This window comes from Crassostrea angulata, chromosome 1, assembly GCF_025612915.1.
Source record: "Crassostrea angulata isolate pt1a10 chromosome 1, ASM2561291v2, whole genome shotgun sequence".
NCBI lineage: Eukaryota > Metazoa > Mollusca > Bivalvia > Ostreida > Ostreidae > Magallana > Magallana angulata.
Genome location: NC_069111.1, coordinates 51,850,313 through 51,877,846, shown reverse-complemented (window position 1 = coordinate 51,877,846; position 27,534 = coordinate 51,850,313). Strand labels below are relative to the sequence as shown.

At 31.9% G+C, this 27,534-nt stretch overlaps 1 pseudogene; it reads left to right on the top strand.

The window, feature by feature from the left end:
- The first annotated feature begins 74 nt into the window (after positions 1 to 74).
- Positions 75 to 27,146, top strand: LOC128186077 (blastula protease 10-like; annotated as a pseudogene).
- Positions 27,147 to 27,534: the final 388 nt, after the last annotated feature.

Here is a 27,534-nt window from a genome sequence, read left to right as displayed (position 1 = left end):
TCCCAAAGCACTTGAACATGCGTGGAAGAGATAAGTTGAAAGACTGCTATATAAGGAGACCCTCAGTTTGAAGTATGTCAAACCTGATAGTGATGGGTCTCATGAAGTCAGCTGTCGTGATACTGGTGTTACTGGCGGTTTATGGTATTGCAGGTCATGCTCTGGATGAAAAAAATGAAAAAGGTATGTTCAATCTTTAAAAATATAAAACTATTGACAATTGTTTATCCTAATGCGATACACAAAAGTTTTGAGAAAAATCCAAAAGACTTATTTATTTTAATAAAAACTTTACATCAGAATTTTTTTTAACATTAATTCATTTCTAATAGTTTTGATTTGTTTATGTCCAGGGTTAAAAATGCAACTTTTTTTTTTTTCATTTTTATATTAACAAAATTATTTGTCGCATTATGACATTCCTTTTAGACAACTTATAAATTGCATGAAAATATTAATTATGTAGGAATATGAATAATAATTAAACCCTCACATGTTCGAAAATAATTTACAATATTCCACTAGAAAGTATTTGTATATTCTAACTTCGAAGCCTGTGTTCATCAAACAAAGAATATCATATGTACACGTTTCATTCATGTTTTTTTTAACAGGAATGAATTATATTTTTCACATATTTATTCCAGTAATAAACATTTTCAATGCAGTACGAAAAACTAAACAGAATCAATTTTAATTAAAATAACGGTTACTTTGTTGGTGTTTTGGTTTTAAAATGGCGAAAGCATTCTCAAATTTCCTGGCTTGTTTTATAAGCTAATTTTGATATATATATTTTGTAATTACTACCTTTTGGTAAAAAAAAACAACTTTATGCAGCCTACTTAAACATTTATTAATCTATTTTTTGGACGGATTTATGCAGATATCATCCAATTGTAGACAATAGCGTACCCGGGATGGGATGCGGTTAAGGTATCATGATATAACATTGTTTGACAGGTTATAACAGGTACATGTAACGGAAACCCTTAAGGGTATCCTTTGTTTTGTGTGGAGTTCGTTGTTCATTATTTTATCTATTTCTTACCCTTTTGCAAATTTAAAAGTACAGGAGTGAAAAAACAATTGAAATTAGATAGTTATTATTTATAATTTATTATTATTATTTACCGGATTAGAAACAATGGTTTTTAAATCAACAGCAAACGCTTAAAACCGATTGTGTTTCGCTCTTTTTGAGAAGACCTTGGGGAGAGGATTTTTAAGTTTGTTCAAATGTAGGGCCAGTTTGGCTTTTGAAGTGAGGTGATTAGAAAAGAGTAAAACTGGAGTTCGATGTTTTTAAAAGAATTCTTCTCAATAACTACAGGGCCTGTTTCAACTTAATTTGACACAAATTTAAGCACCCTTGATGGAAGGGATTTTTAGGTGTGTGGTTTTTTTTAAAAAAATAAAGAGCCAGGGCTGCGTTTTACAAAAGAAATTACAACTTACGACCAAATTAATGAATGCTAATTAATCACCAACTAATCAATGAATTATTCTTATGGCTGGAAAATATAATTATGGGAATTGAAATATTTGTAAACAAATGGTTTTATGTCATTTTTGTTCTTTAAAGATCATTTTACGAGGCTGTAGATATTTACGACTTTGTCGTAAGTCCTTTTGTAAAATGCAGCCCAGATCTGCTTAAAGGGTAAAAAATTAAGAACGAGTGAAGATACAGTAAGGAAAGAGCTATGTATGATATAAGTATGATGTACGTATGATATTAGTCAAATTTGGCCCCATTAATTCGCAATTTTTTAAAGTGTTTCAGGTACATTTAATTGTTATGTTATTTTTCAGAAGAGTTGATATAACATATATTTTTGGCCTATTTATTGGTTTCTTTACACTCACTAGCAGTATATGACATCAGAAGTGATGCTTTCTTTATAATTCAATCAAAACCAGTGAAAATTTGACATTTTTCTAATATTTTTTCGAATGGGAAATATAGAGCGAGTACTAGATAGATACATCTTTTGGTTGTTTAAACAATCGCTCATTGTTTTCTTTAAGAAAAAATGCTTCAAAACAATCCGTTTTATGCTAAAAATGCAAAAATGGCGGGTAAAGGTAAACTAAAATTGTTGGCATCTTAATTAAAATGAAAGGGGGCTATTTTATGCTCAAACCAAAGATAGTCCTTTTTCAAAAGAATTATGGCACACTCTATCTGTTTTACATCAAGACATAGAAATGAGGATTTTTAAAACATACAATAATTTGTTGTTATTTTCTTCATCGAGTCACTTTCAACCAAAGTTGCATTGAAACAAAGCATCCTTGGGAAAAGGGATTTCAAGTTTATTCAAACTTGGCTTTGTGCCAAGTTTGGTCGTAATTGGTCCAGTTTAAGATGATGACAATGTGAAAAGTTTATGACTACGCCGACTACGGCGAAAACAAAGACAACGACGTTAGACAACGGACAAGTTTTGATCAAAAAAGTTCATTTTAGCCTGCAACCCAGGCGAGCTAACAATTCGAAGATGCAAACTGAATTTATTAGAAATTATATACCCGTTATGTTTAGCAATAGTTTTGACATGCTTCGTATTTACTGACAGTTATTCGGAAACGGGATGCAAGAAGAGTCCTGAACGAACTAAGGAAAACACATACAGCACATGTACTCAAGGTATCGACATAAGATTAAACGATAGATTTTTAAAATCTATTATGCGTGTTAAAGTTAAAATACCACGTATAATAAGAGTAAAACTGTGAGTTAATATCATTTCATTTATAGTTATAACTGTTTCTTATCTTATTGTAAAAACGGTTACTCTAAACTACAGCATTTGTTCGTTTGTGATACAAGGACGAAAGCTTCATTTGATTCATTAGCATGGTTTCTAAGAATTACTTCATAACTTAAAACTTGTATCATTGTTCTATATATTTGATTAATGTTATCACTTTTAAACTATATATCAATGTTACTTTGGAAACATTTTCATAACAAAGGTTTTAAAATTTAGTCGAATAGTCTGAATAACGAGATAAAGCAATTGTTGCTTTTTTTATAACGGGAAAGAATGTTGATAAATTTTTAATAGATGAAAGGCTATCTTATTTGAGGTTAAGCCATTACAGGATATCACTCTACAGCAAATGTGAACAGGATGAAATAGATATCGTGACGCTTAAAGTCGAGATAAGAATACTTGACACATATGTGTATCTACATATCAGATAAAACGTTTCGTGATCGATATAAAAAGAAATATTAGTATAAAAAATTCAGTGAATTTCTGAGAAAGGCATGCTATACGGAGATAAGGATATAGATCCTTAACGTTTAAAAAAGTAATACCTGCCTGTCAGTGTCGGATATTGCATCGCGTGACAAAATTAATGATAAGACACATTTCTCAAAACTGAACTTTGAAATTGAACACAAGAAGAAGAAATAGGAAAATGATCTCGTTTGCTTTCAGTAATATTGTAGGCTATCTAAAGTTTTGACCAACGAGAAAAAAATCACGCGATTTCATGCAAGAGACTAATTACTCAGAGATTTGACATTTTTTGTTGGGTTTTTTTAAGGGGTTTTAAGGGGGGGGGGGGAGTGATCCTTTGATTTTTACTTATACGAAATAAAAGTTATTTGGAAATTAAGATTTTTATTTCTTTTAAACATGTATCAATTAAGTGATCAGAATACCCGGATATGTCAGTCAAATCGATAATATGAGCATCTGAAAAGATGAAGCGTTGACGCAAAATCATTGTTCACAAAATTAGCACTTGTCTTTAATAGCAAAAACCAGCTAACTCTGAAAAAGACAATACGAAGGCAGGCATTGACTTTGATTTGATTGCCCGCGCCCTAAAGCAACTACAGAAAACCCCACACATCATTGAAAACAAGGAAGAGGATCAACATGAACCAGAGGGAGGCGAGAGACTCATTCAGGAAACACTGAAGGTATGGAAGAATAAAGGTTTGATATTTGATAAAGGTTTGTGGAGGTTAACATCTCTAATACAGATCCCTCGATTTTAATGAAATATTAGCATTTAGAATAAGACGGGAAAAATATGGAAGAGAAGTTAACGGGGGGGGGGGGTATTAATAATAAAAAAATATGTTACTCTTGTCGATTATCATTTAATATTTAATATTTATGCAATCAAAAATCGTTAAGGTAAGGTAAGGTTAAGGTAACTTCATACTCGTAAAACTCTCTGAGGAAATTTGAAAAACAGAACTGATTTCAATTTAATAGACTTAAATTTTATCAATGATAAGAACAAACATAAATGTCATCGCATTTTTTGAGATGTCAAATAAACATGAACTAACGCATAATTTAGCATCAGAAAACCGCACTTTTTTGTTAAAAGTAAAATATTTGTTGGCAGAAACTTGTTTATCTCTTTTAATTTTATTGTCAACTGTGTCCGAAAAGTAAAACTACAAACAAATTTTAAAAATTAATTTGTGGATAAAAAAAATTATAGCATTTAGATATACAACTGAGGGAAAAGTCAGAAAAAGAGTTATTTCCCCTCAACATAGATAAAATGTATCTTAAAAAAATGGAAATTTAGGATAAAATCAAGCTGCGAAATTATCAAGAACTTTACAGTAATTCTAGTTACTTCCATGTGATTCAATTCATATGAAATATATAAAACTGAACAAATTTAAAGAATTCAAAGTTCAAAAGTTAAGTTTAACCTCACAGAGCACCGGATCTACTTTAACTCTGGTTATTACATCAATATGTGAAATTTATTAAATTATATTTTCAGGGTAATGTTGATCCCGACTCGAATATGGTTAATCTGTTGGAAAGCATGTTTGTTGATGAGGGTTCGAAACACAACCAACATGTGAGTAGTACATGTACATGAAGATACACAAATTCTTTAAGTCCTAACATTGTTCCATCGTATTATGCATTCAGTTAACGAACATATATAACGAAAATCATAAGAAATGTTACATATAGTACGGTCCATAAACGGACACAGAAACATAAAGGCAACAAAATGTCTCTCACATGTACTTGTGGCTAATACATTCAACAAATTCAACAATAGATACGTGTAACTCTTTGTATATATTTATGTTTGATATCAATATATCAGTTCTACTAAAACCTTGGCCTAGCAATATCTGCTAGTTTCATATTTTTAACTTACTAGCAGTGTCATTTTCAAAAGGGATTGCATGTAAATTATTTTTCTTCAGTTAAAATATCTTTATTAGGATGACTTCAAGCATGATCTCTAACATTTGTTATGCTTCAGCCGGATGGTATCGACAAAATCGCCTCAAAAAAAGGAAAGGTATTTGGTGACAACCATGACGGTCATCGCTTGACTCAACAGCAGGTTGAGGAGCTGAATCAGATGGTAAGTTAATGTCAGTAAAAAAGAAAACAAATCAGATGGTCAGTCATTGTCAGTAAATCAACCAATTAGTGTTGAATATTATCAATTATTCAACCAATCAGAAGGTGGGTTAATGTCAATAAATCAACCAACTAAATGTTCAAACAGTGTCAGTAAATCAACCAGTCCGATGGTGAGTCACAATGCAGAATCAAAAGGACATGAAAATAAAATGAATTGACTTAATCACATGTTCAAGTCACTGAAAGAATGTAAACAAAAATATATATTAGTCAAAATTTTAACACCAAGGCAAGTTTCTGTAGAACATTGTTCTAACTTTTAATCATTTCGACTATAACTATGCATGATTAAGAATTACGAATAAATTATAAATAAACGAAGAACTGCAAAACATCTGCTCCTCACCGTGTTCACATGAATGAATAAAAACCTTTCTTGAAGATCATTCCATGTGATTACAAGACTTCTCTCTAATTCTATGTTGTGGCTGAGGAAGCTCTATCAATCTCCTGTTTAACTTGCCCCATACATGTGTTTAAAAGTGTGCAGTGTAGTTGAGCGCTAGTTGTTAGGTTTCAATCCATAAGTAAGTTACCTTAATGTAGCGGTCTTGTTGACTTGTCGTTACATGACGTTTTGGCCTTCGAGGTAGTTTGTCAACACTTCCGGCTGCACTGAATTTCCGAATTTCCAGACAAGTCAGAATAATTCTGTGGTCTCTGTATAAACTCTAGCGACCATTAATAACTATTATGAATTTCAATTAGCTCCTTCATTGTTTACGACAGTATTTGTAAAGGTTTTCAGTAAATAAGGCAAATTTTGTGAAAGGAAAAAAACTATCTTGAACTGCGCTCTGCTTAGACCATGCCGACTGCTCTTTTTCGTTCTTGAACAGATATACACCGTGTTTTACTCGATTGATTTTGTTTTTTGAAAGCATCCAAAGGCAGGGAACCGATTGAATCGAGCATTTTAAAAACAACCCGAAAAAACATTTAGAACTCGCACTCCATGTTTTTCAACAAAACGACAATGGTGGAGTTAATACTTTGCTCGGTTATACCATTACCGTTTTGTTAAAAAACATTGAGTGCAAGTTCGAAATGTTTTAATAACTATTATGAAATAATAAAAGTGGGGCGTTAAAAAATTATGCCCAGTATATTCAGAGTCAATAACTCAATCAAATAAGTATACAGTCACTGTCGAAAATTAATCATTAATATTGTAAGTTTATATAACTAGGACATACAATCTGAAGGTTTTTTGTGTGTGTCTGTTTTCACTAATTTTATGTATTTGTACAAATGTTTACCCTTAGAAGCGAACTATGTAAAACTTAAACAATGTGTGCGGTGTTTATGAAAGCAAGCTCTTAAACATCTTTTACAAATTACAGAATGGTGACAGAAAAAGAAATTTCTTAAAGAGTGTCCCTCTTTGGAGTGATAATATCATTCCGTACACCATTGGCAGTAGTTTGTGTAATATGTCTTTTCTTTTTGTCTAAAGTAATAAAGACTTCTTTTTGTTCATTTTCACTGAAAACATTATATAATTATTATATAGTACTTTTAAACAGAGACATTATGTCATAAAAAGTGACAACGTTACATTTGTATTAAATGTTATTTAATTTTTGTTCATTCAAGGTTTTGCATATGTTTGTTTTGGATATTTTTAGCTAATGACCAAAAGTCTGTGGATGTTATCGATTAAGCAATCAAACAGTTTTCCGATTACACCTGTTTAAAATGGGTTCCTAAAGATTCTGCAGAGGCTGCACAAGCTTCCTATTCAACGTACATTGAATTCTTTTCTGGCAGGTACGTAATCGGTTCGGTCCTTAAAGAAATATCATTGTTTATCTGACTTTGCTCTTTCATTGGTAAAAACATTTTCTTGTTATGAGTTAAAAAGGCGTTGGTCTTTGTGATTCTCTGTGTTTTGTTACAGTGGATGCTGGTCCTATGTTGGCAGAGTGTTCTACGGAAAACAACAAATCAGCTTAACAAATCCTGGCTGTATTTCGGTAAAGTGGTAAACATATATACAAATTTAAAGGTTCGACAACGCATAGTTAAAGAGACAGTACAGTTGAAAACATATTTATGAATAACTTAAGATTTACCTATTGTATCGTTAGAAAAAAAAGAAAAAAACATTGATTGTTATAGTTGAAATTCATAAAAATCCCTTTCACATACTAAATTAACGTAATAATGAGCTTCCGGAAATTTAAGGGTCATACAAACCGGAATAATCTTATATCTTTTATTTGTACCACGTAGACTTTGATTGACAGTAATTGACACGTGCTGAAAACTACAAGATCTTCGTCCGACTACGGTCATCATGGTACACGAGCAATCGCAACTTCTCGGGCCTTTCCGGTAAGCTCGGAAAAACATCTCGAATGTATTAACACTACCGGATGTTAGAATTTTATACAAAATGGAGTCGCTTCCCATGAAAATAAGTATCGGCTAGAAAGCCTTATAAGTCGCTTCTGTGTTATATTTTAGGGTAAATCATTTACTTTAATGAAATCTAGCTTACATCTCAGCAGATCGAAAAATGTGTTGTATTTATATCCAGTTTTATAAAAAGGGGGGGGGGGGTTTCATGGACGCCTAGGTAATACATTCGAGGTGTTTTTCCGAGCCTGCCGGAAAGGCCCGATAAGTTGCGATTGGGTACACGAGGTTAAAGGGACTCTCTAAACGAAGCATATCATCACGTACTTGATAATTTATAAATGGTTTACCAATTTTGGTTCATTTTAAAATAAATAGACATAAATATGTCAAATAACTCCTCAAGGGGCCTTATTTACACAAATGAATTTAGGCTGTAGCAACTCTTATGATAAACACGATAAACACAATCATGCTTACAAAATAATAATTGTGGTTTTTTTTATAAAGTTTGAACAATTATCCCCCGAGAATTAGAAAAAATAAATTTAATCAACAAACATGCCCAGGACATGCAAATGTTTTGTTTACAGTACATACGCATGCGTAATAGTATAGAAGGCTGAACCCCGTAACACGATGCGATGTAATTATGTGATAGGTTATACGTAATTATTAATCTTAATGAAATAATCAGATTTATTTCATGAAGAACTTTGTAATTCTCTGAAAGTTTATACATTCATGAGTAGAACAAAAACACCGAACCCGATCGGATAATTTTTTGAAGCCGGTTTTTTATAAGATGCGCCGTACTGTCTCTCAAAGATATTTATAATTTATTGTTTCAATCTTAATTTGACCCGAACATTTTCATATTTGTATTTTATATTAAATTTTTATACTTTAAAGTATTTATTGTTTCGATTGCCAATAAATAACATAATCATGTCAGTTGTCTAGTAACAAGCCACAACAGAGCAGAGTTAAATACGACATAAACATTTAATAGCAGTTAAATTATCAAAACAGGATTAAATTTAAATTTACAGCAAAAAGTAACTGTCCATGAGTCTATAAAGGTGTTATGGGATAACTCCAAATTGTGACATGCTTCCTACTGAAAAAAAAAATCAATAATAATTTTATATTTTTTTTACCTTTCCCAAACTAGTTACCCAACGGCGTAGCGTAATGGGTTAGAGCGTTTTGTAAATCCTTCAGTTCGAATTTTGCTGAAACTTTTGTAACTTGTCCCATTCCAAAAAAAAGTTGAACATGTTTTTGGTCAAATATTGCAAATTTGAAAAATTCTAAACTAGTGAAAGTTTTTTCATTATCATGTCTTTTATCGACCGGTGTACTGTACCATTTTAACACTTAAATGTACCTGGTATAATTTTGAAGGTTTCAACAGCTGTTCATGAAATGGCACATGCCATTGGTCAAGAACACGAACAGTCAAGAGACGATCGAGATAATTACGTCACCATGTTGTGGAGCAACATTGCCGGAGGAGAAAATAACATCAACATGGAGAAGACCAACACCTATGACAATAATCCTTACGACTATGAGTCCGTACTCCAGTATAGTTTGACTGTATGTCTGTTCGTCTCTTTTTCTCGTTTATTTAAGATCTTTCGTCTTTAGCGGAGGACCTTACATTATCTTTTTAGTGTTTCCCGTTCTTCATTATCATTATAGTCTTCCGTAACCAACGGAACATGTACTTTCAATTTATACACAATGAACTTTTTTTCAAATATCTTTTTTATCATAAATACTTTGTTAACTCTTATATAAAATAAGAAGAGCTTTGATTTAACATCAAGACCTAGAAACAGTAACCGGCGATTCAAATTAGAGGACCAAAGGACTTTGACGCTTTTGATCTATAGCAGTTTACCGATTTTGTTATTTGTTACAGAAGCAAAAACGTTCATCTTTCAGTTGTTTGCCTTTGGAATATAATAGTTTCCTCATATAAAATTAAAATATTTAAAGGAGCTAAAAGACAAAATCTTTCATGCATCAAAAAGTAGAACCGTTTTGGAATGCAATATAGAGGACCTTAGTACTAATGTAATAATTTAAATGTCATTATAAAAAAATCGTTAATTCGCCCCGAAAGAGATTAAGGATATACCCCTAAAGAATACAAACATCCATACTACTATATTAAAATAATAGACTCGAATTTTGGGGCTTTAATACCGAGAAATCGGAAGAGTACTGTCTTTTGTTTTATTTATTTTAAACATCATTGGTACTTGAAGATTACCAATTCGTTTTTTTTTTTCTCAAACAAGCTTCGCTTACCAATAAATAACAAAAACTCCTTTAAAAAATCCGGAAGTCATCTTGATTTTTTGGATTTTACAATTTTGCGCATGCGCATTACATTCACGCTAAATCATCACGGGGGATCTTTAATTATGTTTTCACAATATTCCATTTGCATTGATAAACTCAGAAACGATAATACAAATGCGTGTAAATCTTCATTGAAAACTTGCTAATACATATTCTGTTCATCAAAGAAAATACGGGAGATAACTCTTATTTATAAATCTTATAAATCCCGAGAGTTCTAAATGTCAGAACATTATATGTAAATTTTAAGCAAGGAAAAAACGTTGGTGAAAAAGTGTTGAAGTCTTCATTAATATGAATTAAATTTTTAGATGAAATGAATAATTTGATTGTTGTTTTCAATGCAGCTTCATTAATTTTTTCCAAAATCGTTTCGGAGCGATTCTGCAATTCTTTTGCTACATTACCGGTATATGGGAGGCATTTTAACTATGGTGAAGGCCTGTCCAGAGACACAGTTAGATTATTCTAACTAAGCAGAGTGTAGTGAAATTAATAGTTTTATTGTAGGCTCGGTTATGTAAATGTCAACAATAGGGTGTGTCGATGTATCTATTTCGTAAATGTCCAATATCATATGCATTGCAAACCCGTGCTCGCACGGGTCAAAGTCTAAGTCTATTTAAACAAAATGAGTTTTAAAATAACACGTCTTTTTGAGTTTTTCTTTGTTATTATAAATAGGCGTCAGCACCGCAAGTTATGAGCCCAAAGAGATATATCCTCCTTAATTCATATCTCATAAATAGTTAATATAATTATTACGCAAGAAAGAAGAGAAAATAATTATTTAAGTTTGTGATGCTCTAAATAATAAGCTTTGATCTGGTGTTAAATAATATAAAAATTAAGGAAAGGGTCGAAACGTCAACTTTTTAATCCTACATGGGCATATCTAGAATGGGAGATCTATTTTTTTTTTAACTATAGATGACAGCTGAGATGTAACAATTCTTATACAACTTTTTCAAAAATATGACTTTAAGAATAATAAATAATTGTTCAGAATTGTATTTGTTTCCAATCGAAATCATACGGAAGACCTTCAATTTGATCGCAACGAGATCCGACGAGTTTTTATTCTAATCGAGAAAACTAGCCTAAAAAAGCAGCAGCGTTTAAAGACTAATTATTGAGGGAGTAGAGTTATGTTAAATCCTTTTTTTAATCCTTTAATTCCCTCATTTCAGTTAGAAAATATATAACATGCACTAGTATGTCAGAGTCTCGAGCCCATATTGGCTTTTCTCTTTTATTTTTTGTTGCTATATACTGATTTACACTAGCGATAACTTTAACTCACCTTATATGTATATATAATAAAACAAATTAAAGATTCAAAAAGAGAGTAGGTATATGTTTTTAAATGATTTTTAATGTCTGCTCAAAAAGTAGCAACTTTTTTTTCAAAATAGAAAAATGAAATGCTCTCTACTTTTATACTTACTATGTACCAACACAGAAAGTAACAACAAAATTGATGCAAGTATCAAAAGAACAACTCCAATTATTTGTTTTTCATAACAAAATAAAAAAAAACCCCGTAGATTTGAAAATAAAGATCGAGTTTTCTGCATCACACAAAACATCTGGAAAAAGCTAGGTACCCATGTGTATCTCATTTTATACGTGTATCAGATATCAAAATATCCTTTAACATAAAGTTTGGAAAAAATATTTCAAAAAATATAATTTGAAATACGAAAAAAATGAACCATTTAAACAAATTGAATACAACACTTGTATTACAACTAATTGCAAACATTATTTAAAATTAGATGCATCCAAATACAAATATGAATACATACTCAAAACGGAATGAAAAAAATTTAAAAATATTTTGGATTCATTTTAATTCGTTGCGGTCAATATTCATGGATTGTGCGTTTTTTCTTCTTCCTTGGGATGTAATTTCGTGGATGCAGTTTTTAGTTTCAGTTAGAAAACTAACTCCTCAAAACATGTTTTCATCGAGGATGTAAATTCAGTTGGGGGGAGGCTACCAACGAATACCAAGATAATTCTAAAGATTCCACAGTATTTGTTTTAGTTGATTTCTTTTTGCTTTTAAAAAAAATTTTAAAAAACAAAGAAAGACAAAACCAGTTATTTAACGATACATTTAATTTTTTGTTATATTTATGATAACATTTTCACAATAGGTCTCCTTAAACCACACGATCTTTTTGAGTTAAGCCGAGTTATAAGATAAAGTGTGCTGATGAACTAGACGTTCTACACAAACGCACAGCTACTTTTTACGTTCATATCATATAACTGACCGCCTTCTGACAGCCGGTAATAAAAATAAATTGCTCAATCAATGTCATCTATCAATGAACATTTTCACTGTTTCACAATTTCAGTCATCTAGCTCCAACGGACAACCTACCATTGAGTTCAAAGACCGGCGCCTGGAATTCCTGGCTGATTCTGCCACCGGGCTCATGTTTTACGATATACAGGATATTATTGATGGTTACGACTGTACAGGTACATTGTAATAGAATTATAACCCATGTTTCCTACTTATTTGTGGGGTTTTTTTGGTCGTTGATTGTCTGTATGTCTAACATAATTACATGAAAAGAAGTTGATATATACATAACAATTACGATTGAACTAAAACAAATATGACTAGAATAATTAATTGACAAATATCGCCGTAGAATGTTAATCATAAGACTGTTGTATGCCCCTAGTTATTTTTTGGGGGTCAGTTTTTGACGATTTTTAATAAAAATCACACACTTGTGAAAGAGGTACAATTGAAATCGATGATGGGTCAACTCTTAGATTTCTTCATTGGCACATTATCACTTTTCATTCAGAAAATTTCGAAAGAACGAAAACAGATTTCTTTCGAAGATTTATGACGGACATTGTTGACATCTTTTCACTATTCGGAACTCCCACGGAATACTTAGCACAATTTTCATCAGTATCATCAGGGTACTTTGAAGTCTATTGCAATGCAATGCAAAATCTCCACAGACTTTCATTTTTAACCGTGTAGTATTGAAATCTGACAAGCTAGAGGGGGTGTTTCAAAGAAGAAATCTTGGGATTTTTTTGCACTATTGAATGAACACCGTTTGAACTCTGAGGTTTTTATGAATATCAAATAATTTAAGAAAATGTGCTGCATCAAATATCCACCGCACACAGCAAAAATAAGCAGACATAAAAATTAAAAACTGAAATTCTTATAATTATGTTATACACGCAGACATCAGATACTAGTATCAGATATATGGTTGACGGTTTGTAGTAATTTATTCATGGTTACTTTGTTCATATGTCAATTCAATTTTCATATAAAAAATATAATTATTAAGAGAATCTTAAAATGAAAATAGCAAATGAAAAAATTGAAATTGAGTATAAAATGACAAGAAAAATAAGTGACTATGCGTTACCATCCAATTAAATGTATATATAGGATTGGTTTTTAAAGAGACAACAATGCTTATTACACGTATTAATCAACAACGATTTCCTTATCAATAAAGGAAGAAATGTATTACTTAACCGCAGTTTATTTCGTTAAACATTGAAATATCTAGACATCTTTTTCTTATAGATAAAATCAATGAAGGAATGAAGAATCATATTTAATAAACATTCAACAATACGACATTAACTCCAAATAATAGGAACAACTAGACACGATCTCGTTGCGAGCAACGAGGAGGTCTTCCGTCTGATTTTAGAAATTGAGATTTATGTTCGATCTTGATTTTGCTATTTAACAGCTATACATGATTCAAAACAGGAAAAGAGTATCTTCATTTTAAGTGCCTGATACTATTTTGTTTCAGGTGTTTAGAAATTCGTCACCGTTCTTGAGATATTTCAGAAAGAATGTTTTAGGGGCCGGACCTTATCTCCTTATTGGGGCCGCTGAACAAAAATTGTAAGGTTGCATGTTATTAGGTACATTATTTTGAGCATCTTTTCTTTTATACTGCATTTCAAAATATTTTTTCTTTTTGAGATATAGGTTATCAAATTTTTGGACTTTTGCCCCTAAAAATCCTTAATTACGTAACACATGAGAAAAATCATTATAATGTTAGGCTACATAACTGTTAGATAAACATATTTGCTTCTATAATCTATTACGAAATACCCCTCGGTAAAGAACTATAGGAAAAAGACTTTAGAGCCCTCTAGGTCCCTAATATTAGGGGCCAGCCCCTTTTTCATGGTATCAAATGAAAGGTCATTGGATTATAAAGACATTTTGTTCAACAAGTGTTCAGAAATCCGTTATCATTCTTGAGATATCTCAGAAAGAATATTTTAGGGGCCGGTCCCTTATCTCCTTATTGGGGCCGCTGAACCAAATTTTTTAGGCTGCATGTTGTTAAGGACATCATTTTGAGCATCTTTTCTTTTATACTGCATTTCAAAATATTTTTCCGCTTTGAGATATAGGTGAGCAAAGTTTTGGACTTTTGACCCCTAAAAATCCTTAATTACGTAACACATGAGAAAATCGTTATACTGCTTGGCTTCATAACTGTAAGATAAACATATTTGCTTCTATAATTTATTACAAAATATCCCTCAGTAAAGAACTATAGTAAAAAGACTTTAGAGCCCTCTAGGTCCCTAATATTAGGGGCCAGCCCCTTTTTCTTGGTATCAAATGAAAGGTCATTGGATTATAAAGACATTTTGTTCAACAAGTGTTCAGAAATTCGTTACCATTCTTGAGATATCTGAGAAAGAATGTTTTAGGGGCCGGTCCTTTATCTCCTTATGGGGGCCGCTGAACCTAATTTTTTAAGTTGCATGGTGTTAAGTACATCATTTTAAGCATCTTTTCTTTTATACTGCATTTCAAAATATTTTTCCGCTTTGAGATATAGGTGGTCAAAGTTTTGGACTTCTGACCCCTAAAAACCCCTAATTACGTAACATATGAGAAAATCGTTACACTGCTTGGCTTCATATTTGTAAGATAAACATATTTGCTTATATAATTTATTGCAAAATATCCCTCGGTAAAGAGTTATGGGTAAAAGACTTTAGAGCCCTTTAGGTCCCTTATTTGAGGGGCCAGCCCCTTTTTTCTGATATCAGCAGAAAGGTCTTGTAAATATAAACTTTTTTTACATTACATGTTTTAACAAAATATTTTCTAGAAAAGAGATAAAGAGAGAAAAGCACAAAAAATTACGACGCTTTTTTAATGTCAATTTTCGAGCCATAGCGAGCTTTGGCGCCAGTAGTGCTAAACATACAAAACAACAATCATGCAAAACTTCAATCTTTCGTTTACCAACCATAGAAATTTGAGCTCAAAATCTCTTATAGTTTAGGAGAACGGCCGCAGACAAAATACCCATATAAAAAATAGAAAAATCTCAATATCTCCAAAACGGATGTGACGTCATCAATGCAAAAAATTTGCTATCAACTTCAGACCACTATCTATCACATCTGGAAATTTGATGGAGATCGGTTGAGCCGTTTCTGAGAAATCGCGTGCACAAAAATGGGAAGAAAAAAAAAGAATAAAAATAATAGGGAAAAAGAAACCGAAGAATAACAATAAGGTCTTCCGTTGGAAACGGAAGACCTTAATTACCAAGCGTGATTAAGTGACTGTTATATTTAACTTAAAAGTTACAACAACGTTTCTGATTCTGGAATAAGTTAGACAGTCTATATAAAATATCTTGTTGAAAAACATTTTTATATGCTTTGATTTACATGTAATACAAACTGGTAAAAAAAAATGGAAAAATAGGGAAAAAATCCATTGAATGGACAATTTTATCGAAAATAAAAAATTTATAGAAAATTCCAGCTTTTTTTATTTAGATTTTTATTGATATATAAAACCCTTTTCCAATCTTCCAAAGGAATTAAAACTAAACAAACTTTATTAAAAATATTACCATGCCTTAACGAAACACAATTTCCATCAGCTTATACTTATCAATAATAAGAATGGTTTAATGTCACATGTATTTTTTAAGCGTAAATTGTTTTAATATTATCGATGTCCGCTTTGTAAAACGCGTAATTTCTTATTGCATAAAAATTCCCTGGGGCTAACTATCTTCTTTTGATTATCTACTTTGCTTTCTGATATGTTGTCAAACATACATATGTAGTTCGCCGTTCTTGTAGGCTGTTTGGTAGGCTGAATTAAATTCCATCTTTGTACTTTAATTAAAAGTATCAATAGTATTGAGATTTTTTCAGCTCCCTGCCGGGGTGCCGACGGAAACACCCCTCTGAAGCAGTGTCAGAACGGGGGCTTTGTACTTCACACCTGTAACTGCCACTGTCCTGATGGACTCACGGGGGATCTGTGTCAATCCGTCGCTACTGATCCAGGTAAAAACTGTCTATCTGTATCATTTCATTTTGAATGTTCTTTATCAGCCAAAAATAGTTATATGTTAAGAGTTAGTTAAAATGATTTTTCAACTAAGTCGTACGTAAGAGATATTGTTAGTCGTTATAACAAGAAAAGAAGTCGCACGTAGGTGGTAATAAGATGAACAAATGACATACATTACGTTGTACGAGATACTAAGTATTTTTAACGTAGTACTAAGTCGTTATAATGAGACAAATAAAGTCCTTACAAACAGAGATATATAGCAGGTTCCAGTATATGTTCTACCAAACCTCTCTCTTTACTCCCTATTAAAATTCTTACAGCAGTGAAGGAGAAACTTCAAGAGTACTGCAGAACAATATACTTCAGAAGTGGCTTAAATCAGATGTAGATATCAAAAAACTCTAAAGAATTATTAGAAATCTTGAAGTCACCAAATCTTACCAAATTCAATAGCATCAAAACCTACGGTTTTTCAACGCTTTATTCAGCCATTCCCCATGACAAATTAAAATCTAGGCTTTTTGATATCATCGACAATTGTTTCTTCAATAAAAATGGAATCGTAAAAATGCTTACTTTGCCAATGGAAATCTAAACAATTATTTTGTAAAAACCATTCTGATTGCACACAATGCTCTGAAGTTGACATTAAAAAGATGCTCGAGTTTCTGATAGACAACATCTTTGTAGTTTTTGGAAATCAAATCTTCCAACAATCTGTAGGAATTCCCATGGGTATCAATTGTGCCCCGTTGTTAGCAGACCTATTCTTGTTTTCTTATGAAGCAGATTTATTCAAAAACTTGTTCGTGGAAATAAATCACTCGATGTGGCCTTCTAGTCAACATTCAGGTACATCGACGACGTATTATCAATTAAAAATTGTTATTTCCATACTTACGTCGACTCGATATATCCCTGTGAACTTGAAATAAGAGATACCACAGATTCTGCGTCATCTGTTTCATATTTGAATATTTTACTGGAAATGGACATTGATGGAAACCTAACACCAAAACTTTATGACAATCGCGATGACTTCAATTTTTCTATAGTCATCTTTCCTTACTTATGTAGCTGCATGCCTTTAACACCTGCACATGGTGTTTTTGTTTCTCAGTTAATTCAATACGCAAGGGAAAGCTCTTCGTATGAACAGTTTCAAAGGCAAGGCAATCTTGTGAAAAACAAGTTGATCAAACAGGACTATTAACAGTCTCGCTTGAAGTCATTTTTTCGTAAATTCTATGGTCGATACAACGACCTTGTCACCAAATACAATCTTCCGCTGGGTCGCATGCTGACTGACATTTTTCATACTAATTGTTAGACCATAATTAATTATCTAATCGTCTACGGACTTTTCAGTTTTTTCCGCGGGTGTGACCGGTCAGCAGAGGATGCTCATTCCTCCTTGGCACCTGATCATGCCTTTATCTTTTTGGAGGTCCGTGTGCTCTGCTTTGAATTTGTATTTCGTTTTATTGGTTATTTTTAGATGAATATTGGTTTGTTATTGTTATATTTTCATATATTACACATTAGCGATCATATATTGTACGTACAATATAATTAAATCGTAATAACGAGATAGGAAGTCTGCATTAGGTTAAAATTATGAAACATAATTGACTGTCTCAGAGAGTGATTTAGTTAACAGACTATATGATACTATTTATGTGAAAACTCACGTTTTCCACACGCATTTTGTTCATAAAAAACCCTATGATCTAGGAAACTTTTAAGTCAAATGGCTGAATCGTAGACTGAATTTGTTGGGGACTATTAATAAATATAAAGAACTTTCATCACATTTAAATGAGTTTCACAAAGTCTGCCTCTTTGATTTTTCTGTCTTTTAAAATACTTTATATTTTTTAATTGAACGTACATATTCAAGGTTTTATTCTTATTCATTCAAAATATTTCCTGCAATAAGCAGAATGTGGTCCGGGAATTATAACATTAGCTGATGAAGAATCCAGGACCATAACGTCACCAAACTTCATCAATGGTGGTCCCTACCCAACCGGCAAAAAGTGTGTCTGGTTGGTGAAGGTAAATTTTTCATAATTATTTATGTTAATGGTCTTACCGTTGGGACGAGTGCAGATTTTGATTCAACAGAAACAGTACAGTTTGAATTTTGTAAAAGAGACTGAGGTTAAAATTAATTTGAAACGCACACAGTATGATACGCCCGTGTGCAATTGCAAACTCAAATCGTGAGCCAAATTAACTTAAACCGTTTACATTATGACGTCATGTTTTATACGTTTGCAAGTTTTCTCTTCGGAAATAGCCGAAGAAAGGTACGTGATTCCGAGAATAATGTCAATGCTAATCAATTACAAATGTTAATGCATTGATTTTTTTTTTTACCCAGTATCAAATTGATCGGTTCTTTCATGTTTAAGACTTTGTTTTCTATTTAACAATAAGTCATACGTGAAATTGGTCGAAGCACTGTTGAAACTTATCTGGTTTGCAAAGTCAATTATTTTCATTTAGATTACTTTTGGTGAGATTTTGAACAGTTTTTAATCGAGTTTAGGGGCAGTAAACATTGACAAGCGCCATTTATTAAATAATCGAGATACAAGGCGAACAAGCTGGGTGCTAATATGGCGCGCTCATGGAAATGAAGAAAATGTTTAAGCGTTTAGTACCATTGATTCATCTTTTATTTTCACAGATTTTCTTAAATATACATGTACGTGTTGCCATTTAAGTGGCCCACTACATGTATCTCTCAAATCAGCGGAAATTACTTGATTATGATAGCTTAAACTTAAGAAGTCAAATAGACCAAACAATATGCAATTTTCGTTCAAAATCATGATTTTCAAAAATTCAATTCAACAAAATGAACAAAAGCCCAAGGCGGATTTAAACTCGTGAGATTGGGTTCTTAACCCAGATACTTTAACCAATGAATTATGATGATATTCAACCAAAGTGATTGATACAAACAATTCATCTTTTGACGTAGTGTTCTAAAAGTGTTTTAAATTAATATAATAAGTAAACAAAACGACAGTTGGATTGAGCGCATATGATTTGGTTTAAACAGGGACAATACAGTTTGGTCTTTGTAAAAGACACAATAAAGTAGAATCCGCCTGACTACTCAAATCACAACTCAAATTAAACATGACGTCGCATGCCTAATCTTTATTATGACGTCATGTTTACGTAACAATTTTCGTCTCCGGAAATAGTCTCGTTCAAGCAGATGCTCGGCTGTCTCCGTAAATGAAAGAATTATTTCAAAAGTAAGCCGAAGAAGGATAGATGATTCCGATAATTTTTTATTTCTTTTTTCAATACTCTTTGCTAGCGCTAGAAACTACGTTAGTCATGTTTAATGGAATACGCATGCTCGACTTCATTGTAAGGCATTCTGGAATTGCTATTAAGATAAAATGTACTATGTCAATTTCTTTTTATAATATTTGTTTTGTTGTCTAACCTTTACATACTGCATCAGCCAAAAAGTAACATTTTAGCTTAGGTCTCATTATGCCAAGAATGTAGCGATCAGTTATTTCTAAAATCATAATAAATATCTAGCTTTCCACAACCACCTTCCTGGATCTTACCGTCAAGTTCGGAAAACAACCTCAGGTATGTTTTCTGAGCTTGCAGGAAAGGCCCGAGAAAATACAATTGCTTCAGAGCAGTACTTTTATTTTTACTGATCTCTAATTTTCCACCTTAAAATTGAAATTAAGTTATTAAAGCACACATTGCCGATGTGAAGCCCACTTTAGATTCACCATTTTGAATTGAGACCCCCTACACATAATTCGAAAGCACCGCTGTGTGTTCTTATTAACAGTTAATAAATTCAGAAAATTAAACCAACGGTTTAATCTGTGAGTTATGATGGCTACAGCGCTAGCTCACCCACCTTTTTTTAAAGAAAAGCTTGTCATTCTTTTTTACGTTGATGTATTAAATGTTTACTTCTTTATTCAGAATCTAAAAAATGAGTTCTTTGATGTTAATTTAATTATTTTCCATCTAATAATTTAATATAAGATATACGTGAAACTAGTCGTATTTCCTAATTAAAGCACTGTTGAAAGTTATAACACATACAATTATTTTCATTTTAATTATTCTAGATTGAAACCTTGGGAAGTTTTTAAACATCGACAATTGCAAGCACCAGTCATTTAATGATCGAGTTATCTTTGTTGAACAGAATTACTGCCAATATTGCGGCCCCCATAGGTTGTAGGTTTGTTAGCTCCTAGTACCCCTGATTCAACTTTAATTTTTCACTAATTCTCTTAAATATACGTGTAACCATTACACCTCGCTTAGCCCGGCTCTCGTTACGCTCAGTATTTTTTATTTTTTTATTTTAGAAACAAATATACCTGATCTGAAATCTATATCTTTATGATTTTGTAACATAGCACCATAAAACTGTCATAATCTCGTAGGTGAATGCAGGCAAATTCGTTGAATTGACCATTGAGGACATGGACCTGACTGCCGCAAACTCAGCTTGCGACCATTGGCTAGAGATACAATACAACTTAATAGGTCAAACAGGACCTAGGTAAACTTAGCTCAATATACTATAAATGAATAAATTTAAAATAAAAGTATTTTGAATTTCTGAATGTAACATGTTTTAAATTCATTTCATTGTTAAAACACAACTCGTTTAATGACTAATAAATTATTTAGTTAACAACAAAGATGAACACACTGTCATAAAAAAAATGTAAAAAATATATTGTTTTAAACAGGATGTGTCAAATTTCAAATCAAACTTATTTTCTATATTTGTTTTTATGAAAACAGAATTTTTTTAATGTGTTTTTTTCTTATTTGCATCATGCGATTTTTTTTACACAGTTCTTCATGCATATGTTAATTAACATGTTAAAAGACTCTGTATTTGCTAGGTAGAAAAAAGTGGGGGTCAAACAAAAGTGCAACTCCCAAACAATCTAAACCCCTATCTTTTGATATTATTTAGGATTAAGGTACATTGTAACTTGATAATTATAAGGAAATTTTTTTTCTTATTCAGTTATTGACCTTAAGGTGGAATAACACACCCGGAAAAAATCCCTTATCTTAACAGTAAATTGTTTGTTTATGAATGATATAACGATAAATTAACTGTTGTCAAATAAAAAAATTGTCAAATAAGCGAAACATTTGTGTTATTCAACCTTAATTAAAAATTCATACAATGCCTTAAGGTTAATTAAAGGTACAATTATTTTTCATGATTCAGATACATTTTCATAGTGAAACGGTGTCAATGTTTGTGAGCTGCAGAATAAAATGATAAACATATTTTTAATCAAAAAGATATGATAAAATATTTCAGACGGTGTGGAAAGGTGAACAAGGAGACGTATGTTACCTCTGATTATGGGAATCCCACTTTAATGTTGCTGACGTTTGACAGTGCGTTCGCGTCCACGGCCACGGCGGGAAAAGGCTTCAACCTGACCGTTTCATCTGTAGGAGAAGGTAACCATGCGTTACTTAAAAATGCTCTTAAATAGATACGACAATAAGTGAATCCAGGTACAACCAAGACTAATGAGTTTACCCTACTATCGTCAAAACATCCCTTTGTCATCAACATTTCAGTTAATTGTTTGATCAAATGTCAATAGGTGTTGTATCAGTAAGAATAATTCAAACGTACAGGGTATATCACCTAATGCAAAAATATTAGGCACGAAATTGATCGCATAAATGCTAAATCAAAAGGCAAAAGAAAAGACTCTGGATCAGTCAAGTAAAAATTAATTACATGAACTGCTTATCTAAAGTAACTTTTTTCATTTATTTAGGTTTTTTTTTCTCCATGAGACATATAGAAGTGACGTCATGTTAAAAATACGATATAGAATAACTATGAACTTCTTAATTATTACTGAAGGTACCTTTATTAGGTTGTAAAGAGATACCCTGTGTGCATGGTAAATGCAGTGTTGTGGGAGACAGTGATTTCATGTGCTCCTGTGAAAGCGGATTTTCTGGAAAATACTGCGACACATATTCAGGTAAATTTCAATGATGACATTAAATCTAAAAACAGCATTCAGACATTGCCTTATTAGTATAAATATTCTCATTTCCATTTTAAATTCATAAAACAGGATACAAATCATATCTTATCTAATTATTATTATGTTGAAATTTATACCTTACCTTCATTTTTATTTTTCCCTTCATTTTACTGACTTAAGTGTATATTCCTCATTAAATGCTGGAAATAAATATCCAAGTAAAATCGCGAGAAGCATCTTTCGTGGATTTTAAAATCTCGCCAATATTTTTTGAGAGTTTACAGCAACAAGACATAAGGAAAAAATTCTGCGTTTCTGATTTTATATTCTTGCGATTGGATACAAAACAGCGGGATCACGAAATAAATATTTGTGTAATATAAGGAGTTTACAGTAGTCCATAGATCGACATGTCTTAACATTGTCTTATTCACTTGCCATTTTAAAGAAAGTCATTTTTGTAGAGACTGGTGATACGTTGTGCGATTTTGAAGGATCAGAATGTATATTTGACAACCCTGCAAAAAATGCTTTTGACTGGATAACAGCAACGGTAATTATGACACGGCTGGAGAGAGGCTATTGAAGTTAAGAATATACCGAACACTTTCTACAATATAAGAACGAAGAAAAGATTTTATTATTCATTAATTTTTGTAATAAAAAAAACAAACACCCCGCCCATCCAATGTTTATAAATATTTTGTCTCTGAAACTCATTTTTAGAATTTGTTGAGTCTTTTGATTGTTCGGTTTCATTATATCTTTTTGATGATTTCTGAAGTTCAAAACGGATATCTATTTCCCTTCTTGTCATCGTCCTAAGATTATTGTTTCACTATTTCATCTACTTCACTAGGGCGAAACGCCATCCTACCAGACCGGTCCTTCTGATGCCAAAACCGGAAGTCATTATTTATACGTCGAGACATCATATCCTGTCCCCACTGGAGCTAAATTTCAGTATGAATCACCCTATATATCAGGTAAATTGTATATTGTTTACCTTTTCGATTGGTTGCTTGACATTTTTTACGATTTGTAAGCAGAAAATATACATTTGCTTATTTTAGAAGGGATCTATTTGTGAGGGTCACTACTGGAATGTTAATATATTTGATTTTCGTGTTCCTTGTAATTTCTTGTGTTATGATGTACGTTATAAATCATACATTCTTATGAACCCAAAGTTATCAACATAAAAGTTACAAAACCACATTTGATTTTACGTTTTGTTTTAGCTGGTGCAAAATGTCTGTCCTTCTGGTACCACATGTATGGCAGCGATATGGGAACCCTCAGTGTGTTACGTAACGAAACTCAGCTCTGGGCCAAAACAGGGGACCAAGGGGATACCTGGCATTGGGCTGAAATTGAAATAGGCACATCGACGAAAAATTACAAGGTAAACCAACAGCTTTTCCTGTTTAAAATTTGGAAATATTTTGAAACATGTGTTATGTTAGCGACGTCATTTTTTCAACAAACCAATAATTAACCATTTCATGTACACTCAATATACTTGTAAATGAAGAGTAAACTTTTTTTTTATCAAAACCATCGATAAAACAACTTTTCAGCTTTATTTTTTTATTTATTATGTTAATTTTTTGAAAACTTATTAACTGATCACACATTTATTTAGGTCATTTTTCTACGTTAATATATCTATTTATCGGTTTCAATGACATTTTTGCATGGAAATTGGTTCAATTTCAATATCTTTAGAGATTTAATTAAAGAAAAACGTTATTGTCTTTAGAACAAAAGCCTAGATTATAACGTGTTTTCTTTCTTAAACAAATAAAAAAAAACCGTATATTTAAACAGAATAAAAATACTCATAAATTAAGGTTAATGATTTCCTGATTAAAATATTTTTGGTAACTTTTCACTTTTTAGATATTCATATTATTAAAGATAATGATAATAAAACCATAATATGTAGGAATTTACGACAGAATTATTATTTTTATTTGTCGTTCATATCAAGCTTAAGTCAAGTATTTATCAAGAAATAAAGAGTTCTTCAACCTTCTTTGACCTGCAATGTAATGTCAAATAAAATTGCACCTTACATGTACAGGTGACATTTGAGGCAATAAAAGGAAAAGGATACGAAAGTGACATAGCGATCGACGAAGTCCTGTTGACATCGAGTTGTAGTAAGATTACTATATTACCTCAAAAAGTTTTATCACTAGTTAACAGTCTATTTTAAATAGTAAACAAATGTTTTTAAAAATCCTCAAAATAGCATTTGTTTTCCAAATGACAAAAACATATATAATAATCAAAAGTCTTTTTCAAATGACAAAAACATATATGGTAGTAAAAAGAGGAAACAATGTTTATTTAGTACCAACGAGTCCATTTACAACAATTTATGTTGCTGTATGTGCTTAGAATTAATGAATTAAATCAATTAATGAATTATTATTTTTATTTAATGAACTTTTACTATGGAAAAGTTTTGCAGGGGAAAAAAGTGATATCGATAATGCCACGTTAAAAGAAATACAAGCATTTTTTGAGAAGCAATTCTGAAATGTAAGGCAAGGCGTACGAGTCTGACTTACATGTCCAATGCCCTGCAAGCAACAATGTATACACATATGTGCACTATGATCAATTAAGAACTATCAAGAGACCGTGGGGTCATCTGGGAGGGAACCCAACAGATGAACATAAAAACAAACCGCTAAAATTATTTCTTTATTGCACCCTCCGCAAACAAAGTTTGGTTTTTTTTTTTTTTTTTGTTTGTTTTTTTTCGTGTCCAATCATTATATTTCTTATGGAGAGACATTGAAGTTCTTACTTCTTACGAAGATTGCTTATAACCAAAGGGCGTGTCATGACATTTACCCAAGATGATTCAGGCAAGGTCAAGGTCACTGGCCTAAAAAGTGCAAAATTCGTATCCGGTCCATATCTTTCTTATGGAGATACTTTGGAAGTTTTTACTTCACAGAAAGATTGTATTTGACCTGAGGGTGTGTCATGTTCTTGAACCATGGTCATTTCGGCAAGGTAAAGGTCATTGGCAAAAAAGTGCATAATTCGTTTCTTGTCCATATCTTTCTTATGGAGAGACTTTGGAAGTTTTTACTTCAAAAACAAATTGCTTAAGACCTGAGGGTGTGTCATGACCTTGACACCAGGTACGTTCAGAGTTATTGTTTTAAAAAATGCTTCATTTTTATATTTATTATGTCTTGTATGAATGGAATGATTAGAAGGTAAAATTTGACACAAAGCTTGCTTTTGTAAGGCGAAATTAAATTAATTGAACATTCCTATTCCCGCCGGCCTCTGAAAATGGACCGATCCGATGTTTGTTTGTTTTTCCTGATAATAAAATTGTGTAAAAAAATTTGTTAAAAATCGGGCTCGATATACCAAAAATTCACAATATTAATGGCTGCTTGACATGTGGACTATCGTTTGCAGGTGTCATAACAGTATTTCACTGAAGGTTCACGTCAAAACATGGCTGAACCAAAATAATTCCCGAATTTTCCTTTGAATTCGGGGCGTTTCCGCACGCGACAGGAGCTGATTTTTTTTATGAGCTGAAAAACAATGTGTAAGAGGTCTAACTATCCCATTTTTGTAATAATGCGAGGTCATTTGAATTTTTGATGCGTGTTGTTTCCGGAGGGGGGTGAAAAGGCCCGGGCTTGATTTTCAAGCACATGTGTAACTTCGAGGTAAACAAAGTCTCACGCCTTGCTGGATGCTCGTGTGTATTTTGCTAGAAAATTGTAAATGAAGCGTTGTTTAAAAAGATGTCAAGAGGATTTTTTCCAGAAGTTCGTTTTGAATTTTTAATCTGTATGTAAAGTTGTGCAATTTTGGTAAGAATATATAGTAAAATTTAATACTATAGTGACACCTGCATTCCAGTTATGTTTGCTATCATAAGGATACAAATATCTTCATGCATTAACATTTAAGTTGAAATAATATGGAATTTAAAGAATAGAAATCGGTTTGTACATGTATACTCATGTTGCAGATGCAATTTAAAAAAAATAGAGCAGTTGATATTTATAGAAAATGGACGGTTAAATAGATACATCCATCATTTTCTATAAAAGCGAAATTTTTTAGTGATTATTTTTTTTTAGCTGGGGGTGGGGGGGGGGGGGCATTAATTGTGATCTTGCTCACAGTACCTCTAGTTTATCAGATGGATAATTTGAAACTATTTGATGAAATATGATGTCAAATTTAAAAGTAACAGTTCATCTGTTTCGTTTCCTTTTCAGCATTTTAAACAACAGAAGCAGACATCGCAACAAAAACCGCATGTTAGTTTAAGTTTTCTAACCCATATAGTTGTATGAATTTGGACACAGATGTGTTGCGTGAGACATATACTTGCTAGTTGTATCTTTTTTTTAATAATTGTTCTAATCTTCTTATAGTAATATACGCTTAGTCTATCATTTCTGCAGTTTGATGTCTTTTAGATAAAATTCTAATAAAATGTGAGACATTTTTACTTGTATCTATTGATGTTTTTCTATTATCTGTTCTGATCTGTCTGTATATTTTTAAATTATAAATAAATACTTTTTATGATCATCTTTGCTGTTTGATGTCTTTTACTTACGGTACAAAACAATTGTAAGAATTAATTCACAACAATTGACAATAAAACGTCCAAAATCTATGTTTCTTTTAACAAAGACTTGCTGACGTTTCTATGTCGTCATTTATGAAAGCAACAACGTATTTCATTATTTCATTTTCTTTGTCACACGTGTACATATAATACAAAGACATGAAAAGAGTGTTATAACAAATGAAATTTTAACTCGACCTAATTTTGGATAAACAAACATCAAAACGAAAATTAGAATATGCAACTAATATTTAGTCTCTTAACTAGAGAAAAAACTATGTTGCAATTTGTATGACCTTT